The sequence below is a fragment of the Mirounga angustirostris genome, unplaced genomic scaffold, assembly GCF_029215605.1.
Source record: "Mirounga angustirostris isolate CCGP_5_RB_7025 unplaced genomic scaffold, mMirAng1.0.hap1 SCAF_13, whole genome shotgun sequence".
In the NCBI taxonomy this organism is placed as follows: Eukaryota; Metazoa; Chordata; class Mammalia; order Carnivora; family Phocidae; genus Mirounga; species Mirounga angustirostris.
Window position 1 is genome coordinate 37,571,872 of NW_026991721.1, and position 13,230 is coordinate 37,585,101.

Below are 13,230 nucleotides of genomic sequence, written 5' to 3' on the forward strand. Positions count from 1 at the left end.
CCTTACACCTGTCAAAAAGGCTAAAGTCAAAAACACAAGAAATAACAAGTGCTGGCAAGGATGTGGAGAAAAGGGAGCCCTCATGCCCTGTTGGTGGGAATGCAAATTGGTACAACCACTGTGGAAAACAGTATGGAGCTTCCTCAAAAATTAGTAATAGAATTACCATGCATTCCAGGGATTCTACTACTGGGTATTTACCCAAAGAAAACAAAAACACTAATGTGAAAAGATATACACACCCCTATGTTTATAGCAGCATTGTTTACAACAGCCAAGATATGAAAGGAGCCCAAATGTCCATCCATAGATGAGTGGATAAAGATGTGATGCGTATGTATTCTACATACTGGGATATTACTCAGCCATAAAAATGAATGAGATCTTGCCATTTGCAATAACACGGATGGACCTAGAGGGTATAATGCTAAGCGAAAAAAGAAAAAAAAGGAGGGGGTGTTGAATGACCTGCAGTTTGCTAAGAGAAAAGGGAACAGGAGAGGGTAGGAGCCTCTAACCAAGCTCAAACCCCTCAGCCAGGTGCCTCTAGCCCAAAGCCCGTGCTCACAAGCACTGAACTACATCACAGGCAGGATATCACCAGTGAAGGAAGAGGAGGACGGCTATGAGCTGCATGGTGCCCAATGCCTGGCACTCAGTAGGTGATCTATATAGGGAGCACTTACATAGAACATACTGTGTGCCATGCATGGTGCTTTACATAGACTAACTCATTCTATCATCCCAAGACTCTATAAGAGAGGTGTTATTGTTATCCACATTTTACAGATGTTAACACTGAGGCCTAGAGAGGATAAGTAATCTGTCCAAGGCTACACAATACACCACTTACTATATAAGCAAGTAATGGTGAAGCCATTTTAAATAAATGAGTGAAAGAAGGAAGAAAGGGACAAGAAAGTTCACTGGGGGCTGAGGAATAGGAAATCAAGGTGAAGAATCAAGAAGGCAGTGCATGTAGGCTCTGACATGGTTGGAGCCTGTGGGACATGGGCTGTGGAGCCCACCTTGCAGATGTCTTATGCAATTCAATGGCCTTTCCTACCGAATGGCCCAGCGCAGCTTCTGACACCAAGGAGTAGCTCAATACATCGCTGCGCCTCTCTTTGCAGTGTACCTGCTGGAGCTATCCGCCTCTCTAGCTGCTGTGTATGCTGCTCACTTGTCCATCTCTCCATCCACCCACCTTCCACCTGCTTGTCCTTCATCTTACTGGTCCCCCAAGAGGATGCACGGTAGATAAAAACCCAAGGTTTCCTAATTGTCTCCCATGGGCCTGAAGTGTAGAGTGAATCACTTGATGAGAATTCTTCTCCATTACAAGTGTTCTGTCTTCCCAGAAGCCTACCTAATACCCAGGAGAGGGAGCCAGGAAGCTGGCAGCCTCACTTCCGAGTCTGCGAGCAGAGGAGTTGACAGGAAAGAGCCTGAGCTCCGGGCAGGCCCAGCTTGGGCACCTGGGCAAGGTGGCTCAGGGTCCCCCTCCTCAACTTAGCCTCAAAGTGAAAGGCTAAGTGAAAGGCCTGGAAAGAGGGGGATCTCAGGCTGGCCTGAAATGGTGTGAGAGTGCCACAGAGCTGCAGACACACGTCAGATCACTGGGCTATGGAACCCAAGGGTACTTGCTGAGGCAACCGACGGAAAGAGTGTTTCACATGGCAAGTGCAGGCCTTAGTCACATGGGATAAAAAAGTTCTTTTTTTGTACATTCTCAACCGTTTCCCTTCCTGCTCTGCCCGCTCCAGTGCTCTCCTGGCTCAGTCCTCTCTCCTGGGGGGTGTCCTCTCGGATGTGGGAAGACAGGAAGAGGGGAGACGTTCAGGGGCCCTGGGGGCCCGGCTGGGGGAACTGCGTAGGCTTTGGCTAAGATGGACTCCAAGGGCACAAGGCGGTGGATGGGAGTGCTGAAAAACAAGCCGACACCTTGAGACGTGTGACTGTGGGGTTCAAGTCTCCTTCACCATGTTTGGGAGATACAAATAAAGGACTTGAATAATGTTGAAGTTCCTTTCGGCTTCTGAAGTGTTATTTTCACCCATGACACTGCTCCAGGCCTGAAGCCTGCGGGTCTGTGTTCTTTTAACTAATCTCATAGCAAAGAAATCTAAAAAACACACACATTGACACTTGCCGAGTGAGTTCTCCCATTCCTGAGACCAGGCGCTGACCTGCCTCATTCAATCATTTCTTCATCAATTCGCCCAACAAGCTCTTATCAAGCACCCAGCAAGTTCCTCCCCCAGCCCCCCAGGCCCCCCAGCCCGAGTCCCGGGCCCTATAACTCACCAACTGAGCTGCTTCCTCATTTTCACTCTCTTTCCCCACCGCCGGGTGCCCTCAAGGCACACCCACAGGTGTCCAACTGGGGTACTCAGGCTTGAAGACATTGCCAACCTTCCATCTGTGCCCCTAGTCAGATGCCACATCGTAGTTGTTTGTTCACATGCCTGTCTTCCCTGCCTGACTTTGAGCATCTCAAGGTCAAGGGCCACGCTGTCCTGAGCCTTATATTCCCAGAACCCAGCACAGGATCTGGCACAGAGCAGGTGTCAGCGAAGAAGTATAGAATTTCAGAATATCTGTTTGGTGCCATTCCATTAGCCAGTCAATCAGAATAGGCACATCCTAGGTACAAACATGCAGTGGCTCTGAGCCCGGCCAGAGAACATGGCGGACACAGACACTCTGCCTAGGAGCTAACGGCTTCTTGGGGGCCTGACTGGCTTCTTCTAGTCTGGGGATGAGGGCATTGGGGTGGGGTTGGAGGTAGACTGGGGAAGGGCTTCTGGAGGAAGTGACATTTGAATCAAGTGGAACTCACTAGAATCAGTAGTTTTCAACACTAGTTGCATGTAAAAAAAAAAAAACATCCTGAAGACCCACATAGAAACACTGATGACAGGGCCTCATTCCCAGAAATTCTGATTCCGTTGGTCTAGGGTGAGGCCTGTACATCATCTTTTTTTAAAAAGTTATTTAATTAATTAATTATTATTTTAACCTCTCAAACGATTCTAATGTGAGAGGCCAGAGTGGAGCCTCATTAAGCAGCATGAAGGTGGAGATGGAGGTAGCTCGGTGCCGTGAGCAAGAAGAACCTTCCAGGTCAGCATATGTGAAGGTCCTGAGCTGCAAAAGAGCTCGGCATAGTCCAGGAATGCAAAGCGGCCCAGTAAGGGGACGGCGAAGACCCGGAGGGAGGCAACATCTCAGCCCAGTGGCCGCATAAGGACGCCGCAAGTTCTGCACGCTGCCTGGGAGGCTAGCGGCTACAGAGGAAAAGCACACTTTCTGGGCTGCAGGTGCAGGGCGGTCACCCCAGGTCTCCCTTGATGATAGCCATACTCCGTGGCGGCTATTTTCTGCGGCACATAGGCGGCTGGCGGAGGCTCGGTGAGGATCAGCAGTGACCAGCGGTTTCTGCAAAGGCTTACGGTGGCCATTCTACAACATCCCAGATACCGCTGGACAGGAACCTGGCTTCCATCGTATGTGTTGGGCCCCAACCTGGACCACCTGAATCAGAAACCCTGCTGGTGGGGCCAATGAAAAACAGACACGAAATATTGGAAGCCGGCTGATAGAGTGAGGAAGGCCTGTACTTTTAGAATCAGAGAGAACCAGGTTCAAATTCTAGCCCCAAGACTTTGCCATTTGAAGTTACACGGTTATTTAACATCTCAGAAAGAAGATCCAGTTTTATTTTATTTGCAAAAAGAGATTGACAGTATCTCACTTGTAGGCATGTGGGGGATTTGAGAATAACAACGTGGAGGGTCCAATTGCTTAGATGGAGGATTGTCACAGGGATGATGATGATGAAGATAGAGATGGAGATGATGCCATTTCATTCTTCGAAATTATGCTGTGATTCAAAATTGTGGAATGAAGTAATCTTCAACTATGCTTGTAATTGATCATAAATACCATATTCACATTTTACACTTCGGTTGATTAAAAAAGCTCTTTATAAGAAAAGTGATAAGAACACTCTGCCAAATGTTGCATTATTAAATTGATTCTGTCATGCTTTTCTGCTCTTCCCAGAGAAGATGATAAATACTTTTGATGGTGAGAAGTCTGAGATATATTATCCTCAGATCTATATCTTAATGAATCAGAAACCAAGAGATAATAACAGTAAGGGCAATGGAGTGTCTGTAATCTCTGACAGCTTTTATGTATATTGATTTTAATATGAGCAACAACCTTTCCAGGTAAATATTAATACCTCCATTTTACAAAAGGGCCAGTTCCTTGCATCTTTCTGGGTTTGGCTTCTGGAATGGAGCAACCGTGAGGACGAGGAGAGGCTTGTGAGCTGTGAGCAGGGGTATCAGACAGCTGCCCCCTAGATGATGCCCCATCTGCTTCATCCGTCCATTGGACCCTCTCCCCACTCCAGCCTTAGAAACAGCGTCTGCTCCAGAGGCCCAAAGGAACTGGGGGGGAGGGGGGGGAGGGGGAGAGGGGGTAATGATGAGCTGGGGAGGAAAGAGGACCCCTGCTGGTCATCTGCAGCCCAGGGAGCTCTAGGAGCCACAGGGCAGGAGCTGCTTCTTACAGCCACTCTGGAGTGGATGCAAGAATGCCTCTTGTTTTCTTGGGTTTGAGTGGTCATTGTTGTTCTCTTAACTTGGTGCTGGTCTCCACCATGGCTTTCTCTTGGCTCAGTCCCTTACTCAGCCTCACAGGCCTGGGGCTACCTCTCCCCCAGGAGCCCCCACAGGACATACAGGTGATAAGCTCCTTGGCTTTCAAGTTTCACAGTGCATTCACAAGGATCTGAATTCCAGTTCTCCTACTCACCAGCTGGGTGACGGGAGCAAGTGACTTACTTTCTCTGAGTTCTAGGTTTTTCTTCTGTGAGGGGGAGATACTCTATCCCTCATTCAACTGTTCTGAGGTTTGAATGTGAGAATGGATATAAATATATCTTCATATTACAAGCACATAGTTGGTGCTCAGGTAAATGTTCACCTATTCCGTCTCCTTCTTTGGGCAAGTGGAGGTCAACATTCTCCTCCATGGCAAGAGCTTCCTGGCATCTTGAAGCCTTCACGATGTAGCTACAGGTTCAAATACAAGCAAACTGAAGCTCAAGAATTGGGTGATGTCTGGCTCTCAGTTTCTACTGAGATTCAGAGTTCTGTAACGCACCCCTTTTCAAAGCTTGCCAGAAGCTCTAAGGTAAACTCAACTCATCTAAGGATGGCTGACTCAGTCTCCTCTGGGACACTCACCTCTTTGGTCAACCCTGTCACCATCACATTGACTTGGGGGAGGGGGTGCTTCTCTAAATGGCTCTCAATTAAACTTGAACTCAGGACCTCTCCATTAATGTCTTGCAGATCAGTCACAACCAACATGTAACATGACAACTACAGACCCAGGTATAACAACAGGGAGACACAGGCAGTGCTAAGAAACTGGCAAATCTAGTTTGTCTTCAGTTTGGAGTCCCCAGTAGCTGTCTCCCTGCCCAGCTGTCAGACCGGCATCCACGGGACAAGGAGTCAACTTTCTTTTCTTGTTCAAAAGAGCCTTCAACCAAAACAGACTAGGCTGAAGAGACTGGTCAGAGAAAGGAGTTGAGGGCCAGCAGAAGGCCATCCTTTCAAGTCTGTTCTCCTCCAATGACTGAGGTTGGTTTCACCTTTCCCTTCAAAGGGTGGTCTGGTCTCATTTCTGTATAGTCACACCTTCACCCGATGGGAGGGAAGGAAGAAGGTTACATTGCATGCAACTGGCCAGATCAGTCGGTAGTGGTGCTGTGGGCCCTGAAGGTGTGCTGGGCTCCACAGAAAGGAGTGCTGTCGTTAATTAGAGATGTCTGCCATGGGTATGGGGCCGGGAGTGGCAGCCGCATGGCACACACCTGTCATCCCTGCCCTGTAGCAGAAAACATGCATATTATGAGTCCGCACCCCTAATCTCAAAGGTGCGTGGATGTGATTATACATGAGGCCTTCTGTTCTGCCGAGAACTCTGATGGCATCTGAGCTAGAAGAGGAGGTTGGGATCAAAGGGCTGGGGAGGCTAGAAGTGCTCTGAATAATAGAAGGAGAAAATATTGGAGTTCCCACACTCATCCGAAGGAAGGAGATGAGCATAAGGACTGAGAGTGGAAAGAAAAGTGCATCTGTTGGGCGCCTGGGTGGCTCAGTTGGTTAAGCGACTGCCTTCGGCTCAGGTCATGATCCTGGAGTCCCGGGATCGAGTCCCGCATCGGGCTCCCTGCTCGGCGGGGAGTCTGCTTCTCCCTCTGCCAATCCCCCTGCTTGTGTTCCCTCTCTTGCTGTGTCTTTCTCTGTCAAATAAATAAATAAAATCTTAAAAAAGAAAAGCGCATCTGTTACCAGGCTGGTGTGGGGTTTGGTGGGGGAGGGGAGTGCTGTATGGTGAAGCAGACAATGCAAGATCTAAGCCAGTCAGGGTGGGAGGCCGGGGATCACGGGAGCAGTTGGGGGGACAGGCTTGGAGCCAGACCGCCTGAGTTCAACTCCTCAGCTCTGCTACTTCCCAGCTGTGTGATCTTGAACAAGTTTCTTAACCCCTTGGAGCCTCAGTTTTGTTTATAAATGAGACATAACAGTAGTGTCTAATCCGTAGGGTCACAGGGACAATCAGATCCGATCATGTATATACAGTGCTCAGCACAACGCCTACTCTATAATAAGCACCCCGTAAACATCAGCTTTTGTTATTTTCACTTATCACACACACACAGTACCTAACATTAAGTATGAGGTTAAGGCATTTCTGAAATACACATCCCCTCTTTGTCTCGTCAGCACATCTTTAACATGCTCTACACACAAACACATGGCTTTGCCTGAAAGGGATGGGGTTTCCAACCTGGGAAATGTGACACAGAAGCAACATGGGCACGTGGAAAACGACCATCCAACTAAGAAGGCGACAGAGTGGGACCTGAGCGGACTGTGCCAATGGCTCTCTTACCAGGACCCCAGCCAGGAATTGGCGGAAATTGGGAAGAGCTTTGGATTTCCACAGGGCCTGGAATATGTGGGCCTGGGAATTAGGAGGGCCCTGACTGGCATTGGGTCACTGGTACACGGAATCAGGCAGCAGCTCAGAGGCAGGCACAGCAGGCCGGGGAAGCTAGAGAATGCATAGCGCCCCTGCCCGTGGACCGGGGGTCTGAGTGTCTCGGGCATGGCTGAGACAGGGAGGGGCCGCTGCAGGAACCCCTCTGCGAGCCCGGGGCACAGCTTGGGCACCAGAAAGCTGCTGCATGGGAAGGAAGCTCAAGGGCAGGCTGGTCTGGAGCCACTGGGTGCCACCTGGGCAGGGTCTCATGACGTCCCTTCAGCTACTTGGCACATGGTGGTTAGCAGGAAGGACACACATGAAGCCCACTTGGAGTCTGAAAGGTTGAAAGGCAGGGGGAAGTAAAATCACCCTTCTTTCCCTGAGGACACAGGGATCTGATCTTATAGGCAATGGAGCTTGCCAATCAGTCTCTGTCAGAGAATCCCACTGCCTGGCTCCTGGGGGCCATGCCTGAAGTATGGGTGGGAAATGAGGTCTCCTTGGGAAGGCTGCCTCTTTACTCTGACATCCAGAGGGGCTCTGACAACAGCAAGTACCCTTCCGGTGTGGGATCAGCGGCCAATCCTAATCTTGTTTTTAACTGCTGTGGACAACAATCTTCTGGTCTTTGATGGTAGGCAAATTAGAAATTGAACATTTACACAATCGTTTTTTTCTATTATCTTGGCAATAAACGTGTTTTTAAAAACACATGGCAGAGGTTCTTTCTCTTCAAAAGTTTGAAAAACAATCATTTTTAAAGTGCTATACACTATAATCTAGGCCAGAGGGAGCAGATATGTATGTGGTCGCCGTGCCCCCACCCCCAGTCCCATACCCATGGCAGACATTGCTAATCAAGCACAGCACTCCTACTGCATTCCAGGCAGCTTGTGGCAATTGACTGGAGTTTGGCATATAATTAAATGTGCTTGGCTCCCTGATCATCCCTCATCTGAAAAACAGGAGAACTGGGTTCCAATCTGACCTTGGCCATTAATTAATTATATGTTCTTGTTTCCTTACCCATTACATGTCACACATCCTCCCTAACCACAAATTCTCATTTGAATCAGATGGATGAAATGAAGTAACATGAAATTAACAATGGAAGCCATCAAATACAAGTGGGGAGACCGCTCAACATTTTCACACTTGTTCTCTTATTTACCGTCATAATAACTGTCCACACCAGGCATAATGTCTTCACTTCTTTGCACATAAGGGCACAGAGACACAGCACATTGAAAGAACTTATTCCAAGTCACACAACTAGTAAGGGGACAAAGTCCAGGATCACAACCCAGGCCCATCTGGCCTTCAAACTCCTATTCTTATCATCACACCTTAGTTTCTAAAGCCCTTGGACAAGTTAAAAACACCATACAAACAAAAGATACTCATGCCTCTTATTTTATATGCTGTTTTGACTTTGAATCATGTCATCAAACCTAGGATCAAGAGTTACACTGTGGACGCCCGGGTGGCTCAGATGGTTGGGTGTTTGCCTTCGGCTCGGGTCGTGATCCCAGGCTCCTGGGATCGAGCCCTACATCGGGCTCCCTGCGCAGCGGGAAGCCTGCTTCTCCCTCTCCTACTCCCCCTGCTTGTGTTCCCTCTCTCGCTGTGTCTCTCTCTGTCAATTAAATAAATAAAATCTTAAAAAAAAAAAAAGAGTTACACTGCAATAGCAGCCAAAAAGTGGAAGTAACCCAAGTGTTCATCAGCAGATGAACGGATAAACAAAATGTGGTATATCTATACCATGGGATATTATTCAGCCTTAAAAGGGAAGGGAATTCTCACACATGCTACAATATGGATGAACCTTGAATGCATTGTGCTAAGTGAAATAGGCCAGATACAAAAGAACAAATACTATAGGATTCCACTTATATGAGGTATCTTGAGTAGTCCAATTAATAGAGACAGAAAGTAGAATGGTGATTGCCAGGGGCTAGGAGTAGGGGGGTGGGGGCAGAAAGGTTATTGTTTAATGGGTCCAGAGTATCAATTTGGAAGGATGACAAAGCTCTGGAGATGGATGGTGGTGATGGTCGCACAGCAATGTCAACGCACTTAGTACCACTGAACTGTACACTTAAAAATGGTTGAAATGGTACACTTCAGATTATGTCTATTTTACAATTTAAAGAAAGGCTGATATTGTGCAAAAGCTCCATTTTCCCTCAGTTGTTAGGGATTTACACAGAAATGGTGATGATTATGACTACTACAATGATCAGAAGGCAGCTCTCCATCCTCGGCTGGGGCTATGCCACCTTCATGCTCCTATTCATGCTCATATCAGAATTGTGTAGCAGATATATATTCAATATTGTAGTTTCTTGTTTGTTTTTTTAGAGAGACAGAGAGAGAGAGAGGTGGAGCGAGGGAGAGGCAGAGGGAGAAGGAGAGAGAGAACCCTAAGCAGGCTCCACACCCAGTGCAGACCCCGACGCGAGCCTTGATTTCACAACCCTGAGATCATGACTGAGCTGAAATCAAGAGTCGGATGCTTAACCGACTGCACCACCCAGGCGTCCCTCAATACTGTAGTTTTGTATTTAGAAAGCAAACAGAGTTACCTATTACATGTGTAATATGCCCTGTCAAAACCTTCCAGGCTGCTGGGACATGTGGCCAGAGGGTTGAGAGACCTTGAGTCCAGATGCCTGAAGCTGGAGGTGTTTGGGAACCTCTGGCTTCTGTTAGGATCTACTGTCTCCTCCCCATGCGCTTGCCTTTCTCTCTATCCCAGTGCCCTGCAGACCTCCAATTACTCCTGACCTAGCCTAGTATTACTGTCTCCCTTGGACGCCCGGGTGGCTCAGATGGTTGGGTGTTTGCCTTCGGCTCAGGTCATGATTCCAGGGTCCTGGGATTGAGCCCCACATCGGGCTCCCTGCTCAGTGGGAAGCCTGCTTCTCCCTCTCCCACTCCCCCTGCTTGTGTTCCCTCTCTCACTGATCCTTGATCCTTGCTTTCTTCCCAACCCCACCTCTTGTTGCTGCCTGGATGTCAAGTTCAAAAGCCTGTGAATCATAATGTCCAGGGCAGGAAGTGGTGAATGATAGCGATGACTCACCCCAAGCCACACCAGAAAAGGGAGCAGACGACACAGGTGGTGAGGTTGCACACAGAGGCCCCACCTGCCGGGGTGGTCCACCTTGCTCGGCCAGCCCCTGGGACGCAGTGACCCGGCCAGGTCAGCATAAAGCAAGTCTGTTTCCTCCTTTCCAGCAGGGGGGTGTGTCTGGCCTTTGCTGTGATGTTGAACCTGATATTTTCTGGGACACTGGACCTGTGTTTATTTTGCACAGCTTTGCCTGCCAAACTCATGCAGAGGAAGGGAACACAAACAGGGAAAGAGGGACGCCTGCAGTATTCTCTCCAGAACATTTTCTTTCCAAACAAGAGTTGTTTGCCTTGAAAGACTCAATCTCTTAATGGCAGACAGAGAAATTATCGATAGACTAATAACAATGACAATAATTCTCTTTTTTGGTGTAGTGCTTACTATATTCAGGTATTATACTAAGCACTTAATACAAAATAACTCATTGAAACTTCACAACAACCTTGTGAGTTAAGAACTCTATCTTATTGATGGGGAAATGGGGCTAATAAGTCACTTGCTGGGGCTACAGGGCTAGTAAGAGGTGTAGTCTGGATTTGAACTCAGGGAATTTGGTTCAGGCCTCTTGTCTTCAATGTCTCAAAGAAACTGAGCTCTAGACTAGGGATACATCCTTGATCCTACCTTCTTTCTTGCCTTAGAGGCCATATCAATCCATCAGCTTGTTCTATTGATTCTACCTCCTAAAACAGATCTCAAATGTGTTTCCATGTAGTCCAGGCCACCATCATCTCTTGCCCGAATTCCTGCAATTTCCTCTTAAGAGATCTCCCTGCTTCTGCTCTGACCACCCCCCTACCAGTCCACTTTCCATACCCACGCCAAAGTCATCTTTCATCATCAGAAATCAAAGCACGTTACCTTCCCTGACCCTGCTAACTCCCACTTAAAGCCCTTCTCCAGTAGCTTCCCACTGCACCACACCCCTTCCCGTGGCCCACAGGACCCCATCTAGTCATATCTTGTGCTCCTTTTCTCCCTTGCCCACCACCCACTGCACTGAACTGGCCTCCAACGTCTGCCAAGCTTCTTCCCAGCACCTGAACTTCACACACATTCCTCCATCTCCTGGGTTTGGTGGCTCCTTTTCATCCTGAAGATCTCTGGTTTAAAGGTCAACCCCTTATAGTCACCTTCCTTACCTACTTATACAACTAGATTCTCCTGTTCCCTTCATAATGTCACAACTTGAAAATGTACACTTTTATATATATTTTTGTTATCCATCTTACCTACTGGACTATAAGGTTCACAAGATCAGACACATGTTTATTGAAGTCACTGATACATTTCCAGAGCCAATCTTATGACAGTAGAGCATACTTGAACTGCTAAGTATGCGTTTGTAGAATGTTTTTACAGATTTCTGTCTCCCCCCAAGGCCAGCAGAGAGATGTACCTGGTTTTCTGACTCCCCAACCCTCCTCTGGCCCCAGTGGAGTGCATCTGATTGTAAATGTCAGCTCAAGTCTAATCAGTGGTATTCTGGTACATCAGCTCTCTGAGAAAAAATAATCCCTGATTTGTAGCCCTTGCTGATTTCCATGGTGTGATCACTCCCACTATAGCTGATTTCAAGCAACCAACATGATGTCAGTGAATGCAGAGCTGGAAAGAATGTGTGCGATTAGCTCTTGTGAGCCAGCAAGAGCCTGCTTCTGCACAGCGCTGGGCTCATCAGTGTTAGAGCCCATCTGATTCTCAGTAAGGGATTCAGGGACATTGACTTCCATACTCAAAGGGCTCAGCACGAAGCCTCCTCTTTGCCGGCTCCACCTCCGGCCAAGTGGCATGGACTTGGTGCCATGGCTGGTGGTTCAAAGTTTGGACTTGCAGTGTCTATAATCCAGCTCCCCTGCCTCCCAGCTACTTAGCCTGGAACAAATCACACAGCCTTCTAAGACTCACTTTCCTCGTATGTGAAGTGGAGATAAAAATGGTACCTATGTGGTTGTCATGGCGATGAAATGAGTTTCTATGTGTGAAGTGCTCACTATAGAGCAGTGGTTAAAAGCCTCAACTCAAGCCAGACAGCCTAGGTTCAAATTCTGGTTCTGCCATTTATTAGCATGTGACCTTGGGCAACTTATTTAAACTCTTGGTGCTTCAGTTTCTTAAGTTGTAAAATGGAATAATAATAGTACCTGCCTCATAGACTTGTGAAAAGTAAGTGAGTTCATAAGTGTATAATGTCTAGCAGAGTAAAAGCTGTTCTCGTTTGGGACTAAATGTCAGTAGTACATATAAAAGTCCTTAGCACAGTACCTGGCACAAAGTGCTTGATATACAGTAGTAGCTTTCATTATTAACAATACCTGATGTTGGGCTGTGTTTCCAGGTCCCCAACTATGCCCCAGATCTAATATGGGTCTCTGTCACCCAGTGCTTCTGTCTTTGATCTAATGATGTATCCAGAAAGCTGCTCCTATCTGTCACCCCAGGCTTCTCTTTCTGGGGAGATCTCATTGCTTGGACCTGTTGTTTGTCCAATCCTCTTGAGACATCCAGCTCTTCCTCCCGTCTCACTTCCTGCCTACATAGGGGCCTGGAGCCCAGGGCAGCAGATGAGCCTTGCCTGGGTGGTGAAGGACATAAACACAGTCTTTTCCCCAAGGTCCTCCCCATCTGGTCTAACCTGTCTGCTGTCACTAACTCATGTGTTCCAGGGCGCCTGGGTGGCTCAGTTGGTTAAGCGACTGCCTTCGGCTCAGGTCATGATCCTGGAGTCCCTGGATCGAGTCCCGCATCGGGCTCCCTGCTTGGCGGGGAGCCTGCTTCTCCCTCTGACCCTCCCCCCTCTCATGTATTCTCTCTCTCTCATTCTCTCTGTCTCGAATAAATAAATAAATAAATAAATAAATAAATAAATAAATAAATAAATAACTCATGTGTTCCTGGCCCTTTCAGGATATAGGGTTGGAGTGCTTTCAGACAGCCTAAGGAAGTGGGCAGCACAGGATGGTGGGAAATGGGCAACAATTCAGACATAGGCACATTTCTCTAAAATACAGAAT